This window comes from Neofelis nebulosa, chromosome 1 (genome assembly GCF_028018385.1).
Source record: "Neofelis nebulosa isolate mNeoNeb1 chromosome 1, mNeoNeb1.pri, whole genome shotgun sequence".
In the NCBI taxonomy this organism is placed as follows: Eukaryota; Metazoa; Chordata; class Mammalia; order Carnivora; family Felidae; genus Neofelis; species Neofelis nebulosa.
The window spans coordinates 7,381,219-7,405,761 of NC_080782.1; the positions used below are offsets into that span (position 1 = coordinate 7,381,219).

Genomic DNA, 24,543 nt, shown 5'->3' on the forward strand with positions numbered 1-24,543 from the left:
AACCACTGACAGCTAATCCCCTCCATCAACATTTCTCCCTAGGCTCTCTAGAAGCGGCACACCTCAACCTCACCCTCAATTTCAGAAGAGACACTATGACTTTATCTCCAATTCCACCACGCAAAAAGGGGGTCGTTCCACAGGTCCTTGGAGAGATTTCTGGAATCAGACAAAGGCGGGTTTGAATTCTGTCCTATTTTCTAGCTCGGTGACTCTGGAGAAGTATACTAACCTTTGCCAACTCTCTTTCCTCACCTACAAATAGTAGTACCAGCTACCTGTCCTTGTGAGGTCCTTATGAGGACCACACAAGCTCATTCTTTTAATGCCCCCAACACAGGCATGTATTAGGAGGCCACAAAATGGTACCTGTCGAATGCCTTTCTCTCCGTGCCCTGACCCGTGTCCTAGTTGAATGTCCCTCGCTCTGTTCTCTCTTTTTTCCATCTATCTTCAACATGGCTTAACTGCTGCCGTCTGGACCCTCTGAACTGGATGCTGTGCACAGTCCCTGAGCATGGCCTGCAAGATGCAACACAATCTCAGGCATGATTTGGCATTTTGGCATCTATACACCCTTTTGCTCTTTATGCTCAGAATGCCTTCTCCAAAGCACAACTTTCCATCTATCCCTCCTATCCTGTGAAGGTCCACCTCAAATGTACCTACAAAAGCTTTGTTATTTACCCATTCTCATCCCTCAGGAGAACTAACTCTGCCTTCGGCCTTGTACTCAAAACTCATGGTCTATAGCCTTCGGCATTCCACTCACAATGTGATAGAATTACTTACGCACTTAACTCCCTCAACACCACGCAAACCCGTGGGCAGAGACACTCTTACTGGCACACCTTTTCATCACAACATAGAGCGTAGATCTTAAACATTACGAAGACCCAGCCAATGTTTGAGGACTAAAGAGGAGATGCAGGAGGGGTGAAGAAACCCAGCTCCTCCGTCAGGCTTTCTGAATTTAAGTCTCCGCATTAGCCCCTGCTGGCTGGGTGACTTTTGGAGAGTTGCTGGACTGCTCTACAGCTCAGCTGCCTCATTACAAAACCAAGATATTAATTGCACTTTCCCCGTGGGTTGCTGTGAATTTTAGAATATTGAATCCTTTACGTGCATCATCTCACTGACTAGCATGCGATGATTAACACATACCTGCTGTCACATTGTAATGAAAATCGGAACCTTTAATTTTAAGCCATCTCACACTCTGTTGAAAAATGGGCCAATCTCATTTGCCGAGTATTCCTTGTCAGTGTTCACAGGTTTAAGCCCTGGACACAAACAACTTAATAAAATAAAAAAAAGAGAACGAGAGAAAAGAGAAACAGAAACTGTATACACATAGTTCTCCTCGTCTGCCACTGGATCTGCTCAGAAGCACAGCAAAGGGATGGTTATAAAACTCCATGGTGTCTGTATCCAAGTTCTAAGCCAGGCTCAGTGTCCTACCGGGAATCATTTTTAGAAGACATCCATGTGATTCCTATGTTAGTTTCCCCATCTGCGAAACCACAACTGTCTATTTCCCCAAACACTGGTGACGCATGCTTTTATTAGCCTGTCTGTCATGAGGTTAAGAAGAACATATTAATGATTTGTTTCTAATCAAAGTCATAGAGCCAAGTGGTTTCAACACAGAGTCTCCACTATGGTGTGTGTATGTGCGTGTGTGTGTGTGTGTGTGTGTGTGCGTGTGTGTGTGTTTATCTGTATTTATATAAATATGGAAAGAGAAAAACAAGACTCAAATTACTGCTTGCGTGCCATAACTTTTTTAATGTTTATTTATTTATTTTGGGAAAGAGAGAGAGAGAGAGGAGTCTGCACAGTGGAAGAGATGCAAAGAGAGAGGGAGAGAGAGACAGAATCCCAAGCAGGCTCTGAACTGTCAGCGCAGAGCCCAAACCAGGCTCAGTCTCACAAACCATTCAGATCGTGACCTGAGCCAAAACCAAGAGTCGGACGCTTAACCAAACTGAGCCACACAGGGACATAAATCTTTAGGCCAAGTCTAAACCATTTATAAGACATGCTACCAGCTCCAAGTCTCTAAGGCTATATCACTACATTCGTATTTTATCAAATTATTTTGAAATATATTTGCAATGAGGGACGATCAGAAGGATCATTCCAGTGTCCCAGTGACACATAGTCTGAAGACAAATAATTTCCCCTTGTTGAGTAAGAAATCCTGATTTGACCAACCTCTGATAGCCAGTTCTTGAGGTCAGAGGAAGTAGCCAGGAATGAATGAACAAACACGAGGATCTTTCCAGGCGAACTGTCTCAGACAACCGCCAGAGGTTGTCATAAAGGCGCATCCTGGAATTGTGACCATAAGCCAACAAGCAATGAGCTGTTTTGCTGTCTCTTTCTTTGTGAACAGGTGCTAGATTCCAAAACAGCTTCTCCAGCTGCCCAAAGAAAGGGTGAAGATAAGATACCCAGCTCTCTGAGCGTGTTCTCGCCCAGTTTAATGAGAAACCACACGGTTTGAAAGCAACTTCAGAGTTACAGAATGTTAAGCAAGATATTCAGTATTTTCTCCCGCCATGAAACAACAGGCCCAAACAGCCAACTCTGGGAACGTCCCCTGAGACTGTGTTTGCACATGTCAGGAAGCAAAACAGGGTGTTCAAAACGCCCTGCTTGTTACAGTATTGCTATCCCTTCTGAGAATCCGAGTAACACAGAAATAATTTCACTGAAAAATGGGCCCACCCCACCTACCCCCCTCCCAGGAGATCCAAAATTCCACAGGAATCCCACAGTTGGGGACCCGCCCTACATGCTCTCATGAAAGTCTCCCCTGCCATCCAGTAGCCACGAATTCTAATTCAGAGCCTGCCAAACTTAAGGCAGCACGTTTCTCAGTTTTAAGGAATAGCTAAAGTCAAGTTTTCAGAAGGCCCAGGAGAATGATCCTGACGGGCCTGGGTCACCTTCATTCACCCACACTGAACCGGAGGACTTCTTTTTAAATTTTTTTTTTTTTAACGTTTATTTATTTTTGAGACAGAGAGAGACAGAGCATGAACAGGGGAGGGGCAGAGAGAGAGGGAGACACAGAATCGGAAGCAGGCTCCAGGCTCCGAGCCATCAGCCCAGAGCCCGACGCGGGGCTCGAACTCACGGACCGCGAGATCGTGACCTGAGCCGAAGTCGGACGCTTAACCGACTGAGCCACCCAGGCACCCCTGAACCGGAGGACTTCTAATAAAAGCCAGGGGGACGCTGGCAGAGAAATGGGAGCTGGGGAGACCTCAGGCCACTGTGGAAATGAAAACTTTGGCCAAGTTACTTGAGCTTGCTGAGGTGCCGTTTCTCTGTGGGTGAAATTAGGATATTCGCCACCCCCCCACCCCTTGCTGGGTGATTTCATGGGGAGAAAGAGCGGATACCTGCAGAAGGTCATCCAGGAGCCCAGTGCACAGCAGACGGCCAATATTCATGAGTTCGTTTGCGCGGCATTTTAAAGGGGGGCCTTCAACTGCACTAGGTTCCCTCCCATATCCCTGTGACTCCTATCACTGAACTGACCACACGAAAGGCACGTGTCCCAGAAGAGAGGACACCAACTCAGCCGCCATCGGCACAGCACCACCTGTATGTCCCACACTCCCATGAAAGGCCGGCCAGAGAAATGACCAAAAAATGGTGAAGAGCTGGGACTTGTCTTTACCTACAAAAAAAAAAAAAAGAACTCTGGGTTTCAATTCCCCATAATGATGCTAATACACGTCTCCTGCCTTACCTAGTCAAAGACATGGACACGGGACAACCTGATGGACAGACATCAAATAAACAGAACACGTTTCAAATGACACCACCAAATTACCTGTCTCCAAGGGCCCCACATGCCTGATGGCAAAATTTTTCCAAATGGAAATATTTTCCTAACGGCAGTTGTTTAGGCACCATTAAGTTTGCCAAAGTCAAAAATATCTATTTATAATAGCATTAAGGGGTGCCTGGGTGGCTCAGTTGGTTAAGTGTCCTATTTGAGCTCAGGTCATGATCTCACAGTTCGTGGGTTCAAGCCCCACGTCGGGCTCTGTGCCGACAGCTGCGAGCCCGGAGCCTGCTTCGGATGCTGCGTCTCCCTCTCTCTCTGCCCCTCCCCTGCTCACTCTCTGTCTCTCTCTCTCTCTCTCTCTCAAATATAAAATAAGACATTAAAAAAAAATACAATAAGCTTAGAAAAATAAAAAGCTAGAAATAGTTTCTCAGACAAGAAACAAACGGTTTTGAGGTCAGTATTCAAAACCAGTGAGATTTAAATATGTTTCTGCTTTAGGAAAATAAAAGAGGAAACACTGCCTTTTCCCTTCAGTGAAAGGAATGATGAATATCAAGAAAATAATGTTTTGATTTATACAAATGCATCAAGTATCAGATTTGAACGTTCAGTATTTACTGCATGTTTCAAGTGTGGATAGCACTAAACTACATTTTTAACATAATTCAAAGCAATTTCACACAGCAGTAAGGAGCTTAAAGCCAAATTTGGAGAAGAAACATACATAGAAGTTGCTGTGTAAGAAGTAATAAAAATACCATGTTGAGAAACACAGGATGTCTTGAGGGTTAAACCGGAAATATTTGCATCAGGAGAATGCACAGAAAAGATGCAAAAAGGAATTCGCCCGACGCAAGTAGGTTTCTCGTAGTGCGCGGATTTCAAACAGGTCTTTGAGTCAATGCTCGATGGTGTGGTCATGGAACTCGGGAAACGGAAAGGAAGATTCCAGAATGAGGAGCGTATATTCGATAAAGGTTCTCATGGAACAAACACTGTACACCCAGAGTTCCTCACTCTCACCATTACTGGCGTTAGGACGCCCATTCGTCCAAGTAATGAACAAGTGATCTGTTGTTCTGGGAGCTGTCTGAGCACCAGAAGGTCCGAGCAGTACTGCTTACCTCTACTTAGGAGATCCCGGGAACACAAGACAATAAGTTTGCCAAAGAAATGTCTCTAGATGTTTTTTCAGTTTATTTATTTATTTTGAGACAGAGAGAGTGCAAGAGGGTAAGGGGCAGAGAGAGACGGAAGAATCCCAAGCAGGCTCCACGCTGTCAGCGCAGAGCCCAACGCGGGGCTCAATCCCACGAACCGTGAAATCACGGCCTGAGCTGAAATCAAGAGTCAGGCACTTAACTGACTGAGCCACCCAGGCGCCCCATGAAAATGCCTCTAGATATCGACAAATGTCCTGGGGTGGCGGAAGGGGGGAGCAGGTCACCCTCCCTCATATTGAGAATGACTGCTACATACAAAGTTACATGTCAAAGAAATATTGAGATACGACATAACAGAAGGACTGCGTGTAAAAAGGGAATGTCTGATTTCTTCTTCCATACTTTAGTGCTCTTGTCCACTTACTAAGTCAATATGATCCTATAAACTGGGGCGCCCGGGGGGCTCAGTCGGTTAAGCGTCCGACTTCAGCTCAGGTCCATGATCTCGTGGTTCGTGAGTTTGAGCCCCGCGTCGGGCTCTGTGCTGATGGCTTGGAGCCTGGAGCCTGCTTCGGATTCTGTGTCTCCAATCTCTCCGCCCCTCCCCCGCTCGCACTTGGTCTCTCTCAAAAATCAATAAAAACGTTAAAAAAAATTTTTAAAATACGATCCTACAGATAGAAAGTGCTACACGTACCCATCAAAACCGTATCCCAAATCACCACCACACACAATTTCACCACAATGAAATGTGGGTTTTACAAATCACGTACATCGTGGACACCAGATTAGGTGTGCCGCCGTTGCCGCAGTAACAAGGACAGCACGGTTTGGTAAATGAAATGAGCGCTGGCAACGTTCTGCTGAAGGCAGAACCTTCAAAGACCTGAACAGGAACCCCAAATGTCTCATGAAAGTATACTTCGATCCCCTAGCGATCGGCGGCTTTTGTTCTGCCTGGAGAGGATGATGGACTGCCACGCCAGGTATGCACCTGAGGGCGAGGCTGTCTGATCTTCACGGGAGGCGGCCACGAAGGGTAGAGGGAAAGACGGCTTCTTCAGTCCCTGCCTGCCTCCCGCTCCTCTTCCCGCCTTGCTGCTACATGGCTTCCTTTTCTTCAATTCCAAGAATGAACTGAGCCGCCTCTTACCAATCAGCAAAGCAGTCTATCAGATACCCTTGAGCTCCGGGTAAGGAATCTCCAGCACAAAATTCAACAAGGGGAGAAGGGAGAGTCTCCTGTCCTGCCCGCCATCACCACCACCCATCTCCACCATCAACCACCTCCTCCACCATCATCACCACCATTAACTGGAAGTCTCAATCCCACAGGGATGAGGGAATCCCCCCAACCCTGCACTGGGCTCCAGCATAATCTAACCCCTGCTCGGACAACTTTCTCAGCACCCAATTCCTCCCTACGCTGGAATTCTCTACTTCCAGAACGTCTACATTTCTCAAAATGTGCTCAAATTGTTCTCTTGGCCTGAAACACCCACTGTACACAAATGTTTGGGTTACCATCTTATTAAGGCAAGCTGGAAACACGTTGGACGTGAAGAAAACGAATACTGAAATTGCTTCCAAATTGCAGAGATGGCTGCATGTTGCAAAACAAGTTTTCCAATGGATAAGCATCCACTTAGTACTTAAGTCTTTTAAATGTGCTTAATAGGTGCCAAGTGGGTGTTCTAAATATTTTACGATTATGAACTATCTTGCCTTTATAACGACCCAGTGAAACAGTTACTATTATTATTATCCTGGGTTTTTTTGTTTTTTTTTGTACTAATAGACTATATTTTCAAAGCAGCTTCGTGTTTTCGTCAAAATCGAGGGGAAGGTACAGAAATTTCCTACAATGCCATCTGCCCACACACAAATGTATAATCTCCCCGTCACCAACTTCCCCACCAGAGTGGCACGTTTGTTACGATCAATAAACCTACACCGCCAACCATTATTACCCAAAGTTATTGTCCTCTTTTCACAGATAAGGAAACTGAGGCACAGGGACGTGAAGAAACGTGCCCAAGTACCCAGCATCACGTAAGTGGCAGAGCGGAGACTCGACCCTGGCAGCCATGTCTCTGGGTCTTTGAACCCTTCTACTCTGCAGCCGCTCCACACTGAAAACGGTTCCAAGGCAAATTTTACCTTTCAGTTGCATTTTTTTAAACAAATGTCAGAGTCAAACAGAGATCCAGGAACATTCGGTTGCAGATTTTCAACCTTTTTCTAACAACAGACCACAGTTTTCAAAAGCCTTGATTCCAGCCCCCCCTTCTCTCTCAGAGAACTCTTGGGAAAACCCAGGGCCATCTTAAACACTGTTTTGAACACCACCCATTTTTTTTTTTCCACATTTATTTATTTTTGAGAAACAGAGTGAGACAAAGCGTGAGCGGGGGAGGGGCAGAGAGAGAAGGAGACACAGAATCCGAAGTAGGCTCCGGGCTCTGAGCTGTCAGCCCAGAGCCCGATGCGGGACTCGAACCCACGAACTGTGAGCTCATGACCTGAGCCGAAGTCGGATGCTCCACCGACTGAGCCCCCCGAGGCGCCCCATCAACACCACCCATGTTACTTCCACCTTCTCTTTTCACAGACTTAAAAGCTGAGGCCCCAGGAGGAAAAGTGGTGAAACCAGGATTCAAGAGTCTCGATACCAAACCAGCCACTCTTCAGTTAGACCTCGACACCTGGCTAATCACCAAATAAGCATTCTACACAAAAGTCCGGTTTAATGCCTACCAGTTTAGAAACGTGGCTGAAAACACAGGAAAGTAATTCCCCAGGAAAGCCAAATGCTAATCATTCACCAAGACGTGCCTGTCAACGTGCATCCTTACTGTGGAATCTGGGATCTGGGCTGCAGATCTGTGGCTTTCAAAGCCCTTTTCGGGCAAACCTGGGCAGCCAAGTTACCGGCCCAAATGGCAAAGGATAGAACAGCGTAACAAAAACACTGGTGATCTGAGTTCGTGGCCCGGCAAGAAGGAAACCCCCATGTCCCTCTGTCCAGCTGTCCAGCAGTCCAGCTGTGGCCTGTGCATGCACCCGGACCCTCCTTCTAGGCCCACAGCTGGGAAGGGACCTTTACCTGCGCGCAGAGACACAGAGACTCTTCAGCAGCAGCTCCGGAAGTGATTTATGGGTTGACCTTCAGATCTTCACATCATAAGCCTTTCCGTGACTAAGTTTCTCCCTGTGGAAAAGTGCACTTCCCTCCCCGAAGAGGTGCTGAGAAATTACTAAACGCACCTGGCCACGTGGGGAAAGTGCCAGGGAAGACAGGACAGGGGGCGGCTGGGTCATTACCAGATGGCTTCTGCTGACAGTTCGTGTAGCTGCTTGAGCCCAAGTCTCCAGGGAGAGACAAACTCAAGGAAAAACTGGTTTCAACATAGGAGTAAGGACCCCCCCCTCCCTGATTTCATATTGAGATAAAGTAGGACACTATAGCCTTTACTTAGGGTTTTTTTTTTTCTTTCCTATATCCAGGCATCATGTAATCCTCATAAAAAATTTTATGAATCTCCCTATGAAAATAATAATTCAATAGGAAAAAGCTCTTCCGGCTTTTGTTTTATCATGAGAATTTTTTAGCAACCGTTAATTAAAAGCTAATGCTAGAAGTTGTATTTTCCAGTATCTTTCATTTGTTTTTATTAAATTGAAAATTGTGTAAATAACAGATAAGCACCTACATCTACAATAGGACAAGAGAAATCATACGATGTTGTAAGTCTATCATGAAGTAAAATAATAATAATAATAATAATAATAATAATAATAAGGAAAGCCAGAGAGACACTAATACCTTATTTAAAATATCGTTAAGTATAACTAATACATTTTATTTGACATGACGTGAGCTCCAAAGAGACAGGACTTTTCTTTATTCACTTTTTCAGAGCGTTTTGTTCCATTTTCCTAGCGTTGTTTTAATGTCTGATTTCCCTGAGAAGTCAGCCGTCAATCTCCCCAGGATTGGGATTTCCATTTCATTGGTCTTTAATTTTGCAAAGCATCCAGGCTATTCTTTTGAAAGATTATGAATAAGGAAACAAAACAGGCTACAAGTAAAGAAGAAACACATACAAGCTGCCTACATTTCCACAACAGAGCGTTCTGTACCTACCCACTATATTTATTCCTGAATTATAGCAAATGACAATTTCCATCTGGACTTTTTATTTCTTCATAGAGGCATTTCTCATTTCATCCTGTGATAATGTAAAAAACGATGTACACTGTGTAACCATAAATAAAATAGCTTACAGCACCACTCCAAACATTATTCTCAGCCTTCGTGCATACTAAGCTGCTCGCTCCAGTCCAGGCCAGAGAAACCGGGTCAGACAGCTGCACAACAGAAAAGAAGGAATAACACGGGCATGTCTCTCGCATGTTCCCTGTTATGCTGCTGATTATCTTGCGGGGCTCCAGAGTTTCATAAATCTTCTTAATTGGAGATGTCACTTAGCCTTGGGCTACAGCAGACAAATGAAAGACGAGTCTTTGTTGTGGACGTGGACTCTGTGCCTTATCTATTCCGTGGGTGTCCTCTGAGTTCAGCCACTTCGGGAGGGATGCACCTCCAGCCCACATCCAAGCAACATCAAGTGGAAACAACAGTGCGTCCCCAGCGGCACACCGATAAAAGCGCACCTGAGTCACACGTGTATCATTTCCAGCTAGAACAGGCCTGGGGCACTTCTCTTATGCGACCCACGGACTGACAGTCAAGTCATGTCGCCGCACCTTCCCCCACTGCTAGAAGGAAAGCTTATCCCCAGCCCAAAGAATTAAACTGTGCTGATGAATTACCCACAAGGAAGGAACAGAAGAAGGGAGAAATAAAATTAATCTTCTGCCCACCCAACAGAAAAACTTGATGTTAAATACGTGATCGTGATTAGAAAATATTATAACTTAGAGGAGGATAAGCAGAGGTTAATTGAGGCCAAATAATACTGTGACAATCGGTACTAGAGCTTTCTTTTAGAATGAAATAGAAGATCTTAGCTAAACCCGCATAAGGTGTTCTCTAAAATGAAAGACTCCGTCTCCTTCAAGAAGAAAGGGGCTTGTCCCAGTAAACGATGGGCAGAAAATCAATCCTGTCCTGGGGGCGCCCAGGTGGCTCAGTCGGTTGAGCATCTGACTTCGGCTCAGGTCATGATCTCATGGCTCATGTGTTCAAGCCCCACATCGGGCTCTGTGCTGATAGCTCGGAGCCTGGAGCCTACTTCGGATTCTGTGTCTCCCTCTCTCTCTGCCCCTCCCCTGCTCATGCTCTGTCTCTCTCCCTCTCAAATATGAATAAATGTTAAAAAAATTTTTTTTTAAAAATCAATCCTGTCCTGGATTCCAGGTGCCCTTTCCTTTACCCATCCCTTCTGCTTGTTCTAATTAAGCCCCACAGAATTCATTATATGAAAAGAAAATGCAGTCTACCACTTCCCAGATTACTCTACATTTAAATGACTTACCTTTGGAATAGCTACCTTGACTGACTAGTAATATTCTTTACACTTTATACCAAGAATGTCATATAAAAAAAAACCACTATGCACTGCTTTTATTGTAATCCCTCCATCACTTTACCATTGTTTCCTACACCGAAGAGTCCTCCTTGTTATTATTTTCTTGTATTCAAAAACATCGTGACCGAAACACAGCATGTATACATCCATCCATCAGCAATCTCTGGTGTTTCACCAACAACGTCCACCATTCCATACAACCCACCACATAAAATGTATGTAGAATGATTGTTGGCAGGAGGCAAAACAGAATCTGCATTCCCAGCCAGCCACCACAAGGTCAGGCAGTTAGGTCCTAGGTTCCTGGGAGTCAGCGTGAAGGGGACTTTGGGAATGATGGGCATGTCCCCAGGATAACGGGAAATAAATTATCCAGAGGCAGAAGAATGGGCAAAGCTCTTCCCAAACCATCAGGGGAGTACTCTGGAGAAAGAGAAAGGGCATTACTCAAACATATATCATCTATGAATCTACGAAAGCAAGTGTGAAAGTATACACTAGACCTAGATGGGACTAACCAGACATAAGGAAGTTGGCTTAAGAAGAGGAAGAAGGAGTTCAACTGGCTTCTGAAACCTCAGACAGGACTTGGGAGGTTCAGGCAAAGAATATCCAAGATTTAAATGGCATGCCTATAGTAGCGGGCAGAGTGGAGCTAGGACTCATACAAACGAGCGGGTACGTGTTGATCTATTGGTGAAAAACCTTCCAGTACATTCAGTGGGACTTCATAATGAGAGAAGCATAAGCCTTAAAGCATTAAGAACTGGAAAGAGTGACAAGACATGTTGCAGTGTGTGGCTGAAGGGGACAGAAAAGGGAAGTTAGAACAGAAGGCAAACATGAATTCACAAAATCACCGCATACACTGGAGAAACTAAATTGCTACGTATTGTCAGCCTGTTCAGTTTACGTAGTGACCTGGGAAGGGAAATGATAGCAGACAACCATTCCACAACGTTTTTGTTCTATGTGGACAGAAGCTGTACATGCTTAATAAAAGTCAAATGACACAACTATGTTTCTGAAACATTCCTGTACTCAGTTTCCCCAACAGTCTAGCATTAACAGTTTATCAATCTTTCTTTAAATGAATTTCCCCGCATGCAAGCACGATGCGTACTGAAATAAGGATGTAAAATCTCTGAAGTAAAACTCATCTGAAAAAAGTAGGAGAGAACATTTCGTAACTTTTTTTCTTTTTTTTAAATAAATTTTTTTAAGTTTATTTATTCATTTTGAGAGAGACAGAAACAGCGTGAATGCAGGAGGGGCACAGAGAGAGGGAGAGAGAGAGAATCTCTCTCCCAGTACTGTCAGCACAGGGCCCAACACGGGGCTCGAACTCACGAAACCTTAAGATCATGACCTGAGCCAAAACCAAGAGTTAGACCCTTAACTGACTGAGCCACCCAGGCATCCCCTAACATTTTTTTTTTCATCTAGTAGGACCCGATTCAAAATTATCATCTACTGTCTTTCTTTTTTAACTGTGTGAGAGCTAAAAGGATACCCAACTCTCTTGTCACAGTGAAATGAAAATTTATTATGTAATTAGTTTAGGAAAACACATATTACATGCATAAATAGACATCATTATAATCATCATATTTCACTGTAATAATATTTGAGACTTTAAGGGATATCATCAAATAAAATTAATTTCATTTACAATAAATGAAGCATAAGATACGGAAAACTTTACTCAGCTGCATTCAAGATCTAGCAATTCACTGTGAGTAAAAAAAAAATTACTTTCATCAAAGATAATAGTTTTTCTCTAGCTCTTTTGCTGATGCCTACCCAATATATTCTCTCTAAATGGGCATAAAATTTTAAAATGTCCCTCTGATTCGATTTTATAACACAGATCTCCATTCAGTGTTTGAAATATCATGGATCTTGCATAAATATTAAGATGGAAATATGTCCATTTTCAAATGTTTATAAGTCATTGGCTTCATAAATGCTTTTGCCGTCTACTAACCATAACATAAGACCTTGGTAACATTCTTTACTAGAAATCTACACGCAAATGCACCAAGAAACTCATCCAAAAACCTCAGCAAAACCAATGATCTGTTCATTAGAAAAATGTATATATATATAAATATATATATTTATATATGTATAAATATATATATTTAGCCACAGGTAATCATTCACAACCAAGAGAAGAATTTTTCTATGAATCAGGGAAGGGTTTTGAGTTAGCAGATCCTGAAATTACTCCCAGCTTTGTGATTGTACCTTGGGAAAGTTACATGACTTCTGTTTCTCAATTCTATCTATTAAATGGGACTAAAACCTTGCAGGGTCTCCATCATGACCAACACAAGATTCAAAAACCACCGAGTACAGTGCCTGACACAAAGAAAGACTACTCTAAATAGTACACCACTTCACAGATGGCTGTTCGATAAATATGACACTGCTTCATAGGTGAGTCTCAATCTTGTGTAACTCTTTACCACCCAAAGCTCAGTCAACTTGATAAAAACAGAGGAGAGCTGATCACCACGAGACAGGATGGATCTTTAAGCAGGTAGACATTGGACCCAAATGAATCTGTGACTTCTATTTTTCAAATGAGAAATCAACCACCACTTGATTTATCCAATAAGTGCTTCCCATAAGTGATTACTTTTAAGAAGCAGCTTTCAGAAAATGCCTTCTTTACACAGGATTTCATTACTGAATAACAAAAACCTTTGACCAGTACAGAGGAAGCTGTACCAACCATAAGAACTGGATTTCTCAGTGTCTAGGGTTCCTCACTTACTAGATGGGAGTGCTACATAATCCAGCGACGATGGTCACTGAACACAGACACCTTGCAGCTTCAGGGATGTCAAACGATGGAAGGAAAGGAATCCACACACTTTGTGACACACACAGAAAACAAATAAGGATCAAAAAAGTAATAATAAACCTAGAAGAGCTTAATTTAATGCAATGCATGTGTTGGAAGATGAAAAAATAGCATCTCGTTAACATTGATTGCATTAAATTCAGCATTTTTATAATACTTTTGTCCTCTTTTTTTCTTCCAGTCGGCAAGGTGTCAAAAGGGAATAAAAAGTCCTTCCAGATGGTTGGTCTAAGCAAATTGGGTGGAATTTCCCTTTAAGTAAAAAGGGAAATATATGCATTAGAAGCCCTGCAGAGCACCTATCGAATCAAAACGACTACTGTCTGCATCGTTCTAATTCACTCACTGGTTTATGGCCTCGCTCTATTTCAGGGAGTTTCTCAAATACACATTACATTCTGCAGTGCTAGAGCTGGGATCAGATCTCCAAGTTAGTTCAGAGATATACACTGTGAAATCTTCCCCCGCTAGGCAACTGTCTTCTTTGGATCACAGCTAAGAAAGTACAGCAGCAAAATAATAGTAATAATAATAATAATGATTTTTTAATTGCATTCTTTCAAGGGCAACTCTAAGGTATGTTTACTCAGCTCAATAAACAATGTGGGTTGGGGCACCTGGGTGGCTCCATCAGTGGAGCGTCCGACTTCGGCTCAGGTCATGATCTCACAGTTCGTGGGTCCGAGCCCTGCGTCGGGCTCTGTGCTGACAGCTCGGAGCCTGGAGCCTGCTTCGGATTCTGTGCCTCCTTCTCTCTCTGCCCCTCCCCCACTCCCACTCTCACTCTGTCTCTCAAAAATAAATAAATGTTAAAAAAAATTTTTTTTAATCAATGTGGGTTTCAGGGATAACACCATAAAGATTCACACTTTGTCCTTCCAAGCGTACATTTTACTCTAATCCTTGTGTTGTTTGGGAGAGCTACCAGTAAAAATTAGGGAGAAAGATGTAATTGAGGTTGAGGGTCATCATATCGTAAATCAATTCTCAAAGCTCTTCTCTTGCCTGTAGTTGGGGGATTGGATTTTATTTGTCCCAGTCTTTCACTCTAAAATCCAGGAGCACATATGGAGCACCCGGACGGTTCGGTCGGTTGAGTCTCCAACTCTTGATTTTGGCTCCGGTCAGGATCTCACAGTTCATGAGTTTGAGCCCCGCAGTGGGCTGTTCACTGATGGCACAGAGTCTGCTTGGGATTCTCTCTTCTTCTCTCTCTCTCTCTCTGATCCTACCCCACCTGCGTGCTCTCTCTCTCTCTCTCTCTCAAAATAAATAAACATTTAAAAGATAAAAATAAAATTCAGGAGCACATAAATGAGGGGTAAAAGCTTGAACTGGAAATACAGGGGGTCAGGGAAGACAGAGATGGCGGCCGTGGCCATCCACTCCAACCCTTTTCTGATTACTGCTAACTACAGGATAAACCTCAAAGCCATTACTCATCAAAGGCAGGCCCCACGCTTCCCGGCACTTAGATCCAGGTGGAGGCGAGCCTCCAGCAGCCTCCACGAAAGAGACAGCAAACGCCACTGTGGCATCCTGCTTGCCAGCCTCCACTCAGGGCTATCTCCTTGGATGGAAGCTACTGGCATGAGGTCAGGAATCCTGTCAAAGGCAACATGGAAATAGCACTGCATCAAGTCCAAGGCCTGGCGTTCACAGATATGTGCTAACACAAGTACACACAGTGTTTTCGAGACTTGTATTTGTCCTGTTTCTAATTTAGTAGAGTGTGTTTCGACCAATAGTTCAAAATCAACGGCGCTGTTATGCCCTCTGCCTGGGAACATTTAGCAACGTCTGGAGACAATTTTGGCTGTCACAACTGGGGGACACTACTGACATCTAGCGAGTAGAGATTGGGGATCCTGATAAACATCCTGTAACACACAGGAAACCCCCCCCACCCATCCCGCTAAAAAGAAAGAAACTATCCAACCCAAAACGTCAGTAGTGCTGAGAATGAGAAACTCCGCTTTAGACGGATTTTTTTTTAAGATGCAATTAAGGGGCGCCTGGGTGGCTCAGTCGGTTAAGCGGCTCATGATCTCGCGGTCTGTGAGTTCGAGCCCCATGTCGGGCTCTGGCTGACCACTCAGAGCCTGGAGCCTGTTTCAGATTCTTTGTCCCCCTCTCGCTGACCCTCCCCTGTTCATGCTCTGCCTCTCCCTGTCTCAAAAATAAATAAAAATGTTAAAAAAAAAAAAAAGATGCAATTAAATAGCTTATGCATTGTAAAGAGGAAAAGAATTGCTAAGACCATTGCCGGATGTAATCATCAGCCCCCTCTCGAGATTCCAATCAAAGTCCCGCCACTTACTGGAAATTCCTGCTATGCAATAGGAAATGTCCTTTATCATCCACAGGTGACATCTGCTCTCCCGAGTCCACAAATACTGAGAGCGCACTAAACGGTAAGCCGCTAACCACTGAAACTTTTCTTAGCTCCTAAAACAGGAAGCCTGGTATAGTCTTTGCACAACTTCCTAATTACTTTGTATACACTGTGCAGATTCACTCTTTCTTCTGCCACGTGAAATACAAGGGAGGCAATTTACATACCGCGTTTCAACTCTCCGCTGTATTATTTTAAGATGCTGCTGCTTTTATTCTTTACCCGTAAGAAGTCACACTAGAATAAATAAAAACAGTTGGACACGATTCACAGACAAGTTTTTCAAAGAGCGCATTCTTAACATCATACGACTTCTAATTAAATATGCTATCCTACTGGATTGTGTATGCAGAACGTATTTCCCACTTCCACTTATGCACATCATCTGCTTTGTTAAAACTTTTCTTTTTTAATTTCGCACATAAATCTGTATTGATTCAAGTCTTAAGTGGGATCCCATTTTGTACATTGTTCTCCACTGATTCTGGTTATTCTTCAGCACTACCTGTAATTTGCAAAATAGCAATGGACCCTCGCTTCTTGTACCTTTCAAACGTAAGGGGAGTAAGGATGACCAGTGAAGGTTCAGTTCACCTGATTACGTAACTGCATTCCTCCCTCTTGAGGCATCTTCCTTCACTCTCACACTATTTCTTAATCACCACCGATCCTGGGATCCACACATCCCGTGCCTACTAGCCATTCTGATTGATAATCTCATTTTTAAATTATTTATTAAATTTCTCCTATCTTGGCTCAGGCTTATGTCATAAGTTATCATTGACGGCGGGGGGCTTAAACAACAAACATTTATTCTCACAGTTTTGGAGGCTAGGAAGTCCAAGATCAAGGTGTGAGCACATTTGGTGTCTGGTGAGGGTCTGTTTCTTGGTTCCCAGACTGCTGTCTTCACTCTGGGTTGTCCCACGGCAGACGGGGAAGAGAGGTGGTGAAGGAGAAAGCCATCTGTCTTGTGTTTCTTTTATAAGAACACTAATTCCATTTATGAGGGCTTGGCCATCATCTCCCCAAATCGCCTCCTCCCAACACCATCACATTGGGGGTTAGAAATTCAACATACAGGGGCGCCTGGGTGGCGCAGTCGGTTAAGCGTCCGACTTCAGCCAGGTCACGATCTCACAGTCTGTGAGTTCGAGCCCCGCGTCAGGCTCTGGGTTGATGGCTCGGAGCCTGGAGCCTGTTTCCGATTCTGTGTCTCCCTCTCTCTCTGCCCCTCCCCCGTTCATGCTCTCTCTCTGTCCCAAAAATAAATTTAAAAAAAACGTTGAAAAAAATAAATAAATAAATAAATTTAAAAAAATAAAAAATAAAAAAAAGAAATTCAACATACAAACTTCACAAGGACACAAACGTTCAGTCCATTATACCTCCCATATGCAAGATAGAGAAAATAAGGGCACACTTTCCATTGTCCATGTTCCTTGCCTCTGTGACAATGTTATTTGGTTCCAGTGGGTAATTACCAGAACCCTTCCTATGACTGCAATCAATTTGCTTGCCATTTGCTAATAATTCCTGCCACCCAGGAATGGGAACCCTTATATCTATGTCTTTATACACCAAAGAATACTAAACTAGCAGTAAACACAACTCCTGATGTCAATGAGAACATGTAATGGGGTAGAAAGTCCCAGAGACTACCATTGGTGCTAAGAGGGACTCAGAGAGGTAACAAGCATCGTAACCATTCGGGATAAAGTAAGGACAAAGACAATATTTAGCCTGGACGGCTCAGTCAGTTAAGCATCTGACTCTTGATTTCGGCTCAGGTCCCAATCTCAAGACTCATGAGTTCGAGACCCTTGTCGGGCTCTGCACTGATAGTGTGGAGCCTGCTTGAGATTCCCTCTCTCCCCCTCTCCCTTTGCCCCTCCCCCTCTCGTGCTCTCTCTCTCTCTCAAAATAAACAAACTTAAAAAATAAAAAGGAACGTCTAGCCAGACTCTGTCTCACCTGGAAGTAAGGACAGAGGCAGAGAAAGGACGGTGCAAAGTCCTCTGCACAGTTGTGCTAAGAGAGGAAAAAATACACCTCTGAGCTGAGGATCAAAGGGGCCAAGACAATGCCAGTCTTCAGATGATGACCCTCCAGCTGCCCCGATCCCTAAGCAACCTCGCCCATCACTATGCCGACCCACGGGGTCACAGCAGACCACACGCCAGCCTGCCGGTGCCCTGACAGCAAGGATCCCTGTTCCCGGGGCCCACACGCACGCGACACGCGTGGGAGATTTACATGTCCGTAAGCGACACCCAAATGACTTCTGTTTGTTCACCTCGGGAGCCTTCCATGTCCTCAAGAATCCGCGTACGACAAGATATGGAAAAGCTCAACGAGACCTATACAGAACTGGCTAAATCAAATCAAACTTTCAGAAGACAAAATCAGGAACAACTTTTGTGAGTCTGTAGTGTCACAGGGAGAAAAGCCAAGACTAGAATAGGTGCTTTCCGATGTGCCTCCCCAAAGCCCTATTCATACACCCGCAGCCAAACCACTGGCCCAGGAGCCCCCCGGGGCTCCGCGGGGGCCCCGGACACCACCCTGATTCCAGATGAGTTCTAATAAAGGACGGCGTTCGTTCCGGGCAACACGATCCCCTTTCTCCTCGGTGCTATGTGCTGGTGCACACGCACGTGTTCCCTCGGGAACCACAGGCAAAGCACAGGAGCCCTTCGGATGGCGGAACTCATGGAAACTCATGGAAACCCTCACCTTTGCCACTGGTTCATGGGTATGACCCCATGCAAGTTATTTCTGCTCCGTTCAGCACCCCACCAATTTTCCTCCTTAGAGGTAACAGCGGTGGCCTTCGCCAGCACAGGGGTGCTGGGAGGCCGTATTATACTCAGTCCCTCTGTTTATACAACACCTCTTAAATCAAAACGTAGGCATTTACCAGTATAATTTACCTTAATTATAGTATTTGCCATCACCCATAATGCACAAGACAACTATGGAATTTGCACACATGGAAAAGGAAACTGGAACGGAGGCAGCATTTTTTTTTTTTCACTTGTCCAGGGTTACTCCCATGCTGGAGAGAAGGGGAAATATTAAATATATCAACTACCGAAGGGCAGACTTAAGGATTTCTAATCCACTGCTAGTGAATGTTTATCTCCTAAGCAGAGGAAATTTAAAAGGAGAATGAATGTTATCAGAAGACAGTCAGAAAGGATTCCTCGCATCAGGAAGCAATGGTCGGGGGAGTAGAGGGGTCTATATCCCTTGCATGAGTTACTTTAAGCCCTTGAAAGAAGTTCAAAGGCTCTCTGAGACTCTTACTTGTAACCAGACCTCTGCTAAGTCCAGAACAGTCAGGTTGGAATTCATGCCCCCAAATACCCACACCTTCATACTTTTGCAAGCTCAGTGCCAATCAGGACCATTTTTTTTAACTTATTTATTTTGAGAAAGACAGAGAGAGCGTGAGCAGGAGCAGAGAGAGAAGGAGAGAATCCCAAACAGGCTCTGCAGTGTCAGCACCGAGCCTGACTTGGGGCTTGAACTCACAAATTGCCAGATCATGCCCCGAGCCAAAACCGAGAGTCGAAACCAAGAATCGGTTGCTCAACCAACTTAGCCACCCAGGCGCCCCTCACAGGACCATTTTCTAGAAGCTGCTTCTCTTCTGCCTACATAACCATTATTAACAATCTAATAGACACGCTTCTAGATCTTTCTCCATTGTTCATCTCATCACAAACACATGTATATAGACTTGGAAGAGGGTCTTCCTGCTTTATAAAATAGGGCCTACTTTTCTCACTGAATATTATAAAAATCTCTTCAACTTAACCAGATTTAAATGAATCTTTACATGGATGCACCATATCTGAGGCATTCTTATAATCTAATCGATACACAGCCTTTAATTCTTGATACGTACTCAACATGCAAGTTGTTTTTTGAGTGTGTTTTGCGTTTTGGTTTTGATTTTGGGGGTTTTTTTGTTGGTTTTTTGTTTTGTTTTTTTGTTTTTTTACAGGGGTCACTGAAAGCAATGCTACTATATAAACCCCCAATACACAGACCCTTCTCTGTGTGTGCTGGCGTTTTTACTTTTGTAATCTGTATTCCCAGAAGTGGTACTACTGGGTCAAAGGGTTTGTATATTTATCGTAGGAACTGTCAAACTGCTTTCCCCAAAAATGTAAGCAATTCACATTTCTGTCAGGAATGGGTGTGAGTCCCCTTTATCAGCATCTCTACGAGTAGTGTTTTTATTTTTCCTTTCTCTCTCTCTCTCTTTTTTTTTTTTTTTTTTTTTTTTTTTTGCCTGTCAGAAAAATGGCATTTCACTATCCTAACAGTCACGGATGGATCATCATTTCATGTACTTACTGGACATCAGAATTCACTCATATTTGGGCGCCTGTGTGGCTCAGTCAGTTAGGCGTCTGACTTCAGCTCGAGTCATGATCACCTGGTCTGTGAGTTCAAGGCTCGGGCTGGGCTCTGTGCTGACAGCTCTGAGTCTGGAGCCTACTTCAGATTCTGCTTCTCCCTCTCTCTCTGCCCCTCCCCTACTCATGCTCTCCCTCTCAAATAAATAAACTTAAAAAAAATTTTTTTTAAATTGACTCATGTTCGATTCCCTATTCATATCTTTGCCCATTCATTTGAAGGTTGTTCGAACCTGTATAGATTAGAGATCTATCACATGTGTTGCAAAATACTGTCTATAGGTAATATTTGACTTGTTAGATTGTTTCTATTATCTTTTGGCATAGATTTTTCTTAATGACAACCAAATCACATTCTAGCTTTTCTGTTGCCAAAGAAGAGGAAGAAATAAGCAGAAAATTCCCAGTCTGCAGCTGCTAAAATTAATACTAGAGATCCAGTGAAATGTAAACTTGAAAAGAATCCAGTGTAAATATAATGACATGTCCAGAAATGCCTTCCTTCTTCACCATCAGCACAAAGGCTGTCCCTACCCTTCCCTGGCCGACAGGAACTCCATGGCACAGAAAGTCACTAACGTGGCTGGTCTGATGCCACGCGGTGGATGCCACGAATGGGCCACTCTGCAATTCCAAAATCTGGGCAAGGCATTGCCCAGAGAGCTTTCAGCTTCCAGTCCTACTCTGCGCTGACCGAAGGAGGGCTCCTCGAACAGAACACACAGGGATCCCATAGGATACGTTTCGCCCAGAACCCGTCTCCAGCGTGGGGAGAATCCGGCACCCTGAGAGGGGAGCAGTGTGCTTGTGCCTATGAGACGGGGTGAATCTGGAGGAAGGACGGACTCTCTGTTCCTTTAGAAATGGTACATGGAATCTTTTTCTCCACTTTAGGGATAAAGCAAAAAGAAAGCTAACAATGGGGTGTGCCCACCAAAGAACGCGGTTCTTTCATTTTCGTTAAGAGTTTTTGTTACCCGGTTCTGCCATCTCCCAGCATTTTGCGAGTGATCATGTCATGAGCTTTTCTGCTAGGTGGTAACGATCATTCCACCTGGCCCTCCCCGGCATCTTTCAGGGTCACTGGCTTCTTGTATCCTGTTGAATTTTTATCAGACTAGGATGGCTATCGACAATAACAGGAGATGTTTTATGGTGTTTCTAATCCCAAAAATGGCGGAATAAAATTAGTCTTAAAACCGACAAGGGAACCCCCTTTCACCTCCCTGACCCCATCCCAAAGCCTGGGTCAGCTATAAACCTTGTTATAACCTCAGGTGAGGTGTTCTCGGGCCTCACAGACAGCTGTGAGCAGTCATCAAAAGCCCTGATCAGTTGCGGTAAGTTCCACCTTGATCTGCTGCCCTCCGTGAGCTCTGCCTCCCCCGTTTGAGAAGAGGCATCAGCACGACGCGTACACCTGAGATCTGGACACCACGGTGCAGCAGAGAAGGGAAACCACACATGAGAATTCAGGCTGACCGTGACGTAAGGTGCTGCGGGTTTGCTTCCGACCCCCAACCGACCTGTTCCAAATGGCACTCCTGAGAGGTGACTCTCCATCTCCAAATATAGCACTCATTTTAAAACTCGGATCTAGTATAGACCACAGTGCCTACAGCTGAAATGGCAATACGGTACTGTAGACTTCGATTGGCTACGAGGGTAGATCCTAGGTTAAATATTCGGGAAAAAATTCAACAATAATAATAATAAAGGGGCCAGGAGGGTATTCGGGGAGGCCATGGGTATGTTGATGTCCCTAACGCTCACAATGGCTTCACAAAGTCATCAACGTAGGTACATATACATTAGATACAGTCTTTTTATTGGCTTTTTGTCAGTCCATCGCACCTCAACAAAGTGAGATCTTGGGACACCTGGGTGGCTCAGTTGGTTGAGCGTCCGACTTCAGCTCCGGTCATGATCTCACGGTTCACGAGTTCAAGCCCCTCATTGGGCTCGCTGCTGTCAGCGCAGAGCCCACTTCGGATCCTCTGTCCCGCTCTCTCTCTGCCCCTGTCCCACTTGTGCTCTCTCTCTCTCAAAAATAAACACTGAAAAATAAATGAACTTAAAAATGAGATCTCTTAGGTTATGTATGTGCTACTTTCTATACGTTGGCATTTGACCCGCGAAATGATCCACTGGCAAAAATAACTTACTCTTCAGTTGAGCTTATCTATTTTAACCATGGCTGGGTCACCGTGCCTTACAAGTTCGGTGTGTCCTTTCCACAGAGCTCTCAGTGCAGATGCTGGATGCTGACACCCATTCCTTCTCAGCGTCCAGCCCTGTATCCTGGTTTACGGGAGAAGACAGCTGCCGGAGGGAATCTTAATGGCCAGTGTCAATCTTATTTTCACTAACCACGAGAAGGGGGAGCTTTCAACTGTGCATTAATAAGCCAGATGCATTTCTCTCTGATAGAAAATCAAAGTTCTAAGCCACTGATAAAACTCTGATGACACCCTGGGCTTCACTGCTTTGATCCTCTAACAAAAGGTGTGAACGATGCGAGCGGGGTTCACTAAACTCCTCACCTGAAATCCAACACTGAGTGGCTCTCTGGCCTGCATCACTATTCCCTGTGTTGTTATTAAGACCACGTCTGGTCTCCTACCCAGCACACTGTGAATGTTCACAGAGATTGATTCAGTCAACAGGTGTGCTGCCTGGAGCCAGAACTGAGGCCAAGAACATGAAATATGGCAGCAAAAATACTCGAAGGGCCTCTTAAATACTGACCTTTCACTAACCCAAGGTCCCCAGGAAAAAAAGATATAATAATTAAAACAGCAGGAGGAGAAAACAGTAGGGCAGATTTTTATGTCAGAAGGTAGCATTTTGGTAACAAGGAAAACTGGCTAGATCGTGAAAACCCGTGTCTTGCCTGGCCCCGAGCCTCCCAAGACTCAACTGGGGAAGAGATCGCATTTACGAAAAACAGCCTGAACTGCTGCTAATTGGAAGAAAAAAAGCAAACTAAAAGCTGACAAGAACTCCCATGGCAGACTTCACTATAAGAACCCGACCTTATATTCTCTAGAACCAAAATGGCATTTGATGTTACAACCGTGGAGAATTCTGCTGCTAAGATGTGAAAAGAAATCTCTCTCAAGGGGAGAACTACCTTTGGGACTTTTTGTCACTTTTAAGATCACCCCCGAAGTATCAAAGCACTACACTATCCAGTGAAATACTATGAAGGGCTCTCCAAAGATGCTAGGACCCTCCCCACAGTCCTGTCTGCGGCACCCTCCGGGGTCCTAGGGGACAGCCCTGGACTTTAATACTGTGGGTACGCCAATGATTCCCAACTATTATCTCTTGTTCCAATCATTCCCAGATAGTCCGGACTCACATAGCTATCTGCCCATTCTCTCCAACTGGATGACCAATGACACCTGTCAACCTAAAATTAACATGGCCCTAGGAGAATTCTTGTTTTTCCCTCTAAAACCTGTGCCTGCCCCCACCCCAGGACTTCTGTCTCAGTAAATGGCCCACCATCCACTGAATTTCTCATGTCCAAAATCCACATTCATTCTTAATTTTTCTTCCTCTCTCCCCCAATGCCCAAGCCATCAGAGTACCATTGACTCTGCTTCTAAAAACATGCCAAACCCATCTAGTGTTCTCCGTCTCCACCAATAACCCCCTGATCTGTGCCACCATCACGCCTTACTCAGTCACGTACAGTGACCTTCTAGCTGGTCTTCCCATGGTAACTATAACAATTTTGAATGACAATTTAAAAACGCAAACAAGGGGTGCCTGGGTGCCTCAGTCAGTTCAGCGTCCGACTCTTGATCTCAGCATGGGTCATGATCTCACAGTTCACGAGTTCAAGTGCCTCGTTGGGCTCTGCACTGCAGTGTGGAGCCTGCTTGGGAGTCTCTCTCTCTCCCCCTCTCTCTCCGCCCCTCCCCTGCTCTCTCTTTCTCAAAAATAAATAAATACACTTGACAACAAATGTTTAAAAAATTGCAAACAAAATCATGACCCTCCAAGGTTTCTACCAAGGCCTCTCAATGCCCATAACGAACATCCATTTTGTGTCCGGCCCTATGAAGCCCTACACACGCTAACTCTTGCCCACTGCTGCGATCAACCACAACACTCTCGCCTTCTCACTACACACAGTCCAATCCAAAGCTGTCCCCTACTCACTATCACATGAACCCATCCGAGTTCTCTGCACAGCACTTACCACTGCATGCCAGCCTTCTTACTTATTGTGATATAATTTTTGGTTATCGTCAAACTGTCCCACCTACAATGTATATGCTCCATGACAACTGGGAGCCTGTCTTC

At 44.5% G+C, this 24,543-nt stretch overlaps 1 protein-coding gene across 10 annotated transcripts in view; it reads right to left on the reverse strand.

Annotated features, from left to right (window-relative positions):
- SEMA5A (semaphorin 5A) overlaps positions 1-24,543 on the reverse strand; it is a 478,983-nt gene that overhangs the window by 335,880 nt on the left and 118,560 nt on the right. For 2 of the 10 annotated variants that reach the window (XM_058715418.1, XM_058715450.1), the window contains exon 3: positions 15,964-16,033. The exons of 7 other annotated variants lie outside the window; for them this stretch is intronic. The gene's annotated coding sequence lies outside the window, so the exon portion shown is untranslated. Of the gene's footprint in view, positions 1-15,721; positions 15,841-15,963; positions 16,034-24,543 lie in introns of those variants that run through there. One more of the 10 variants, XM_058715462.1, reaches the window with a different exon arrangement.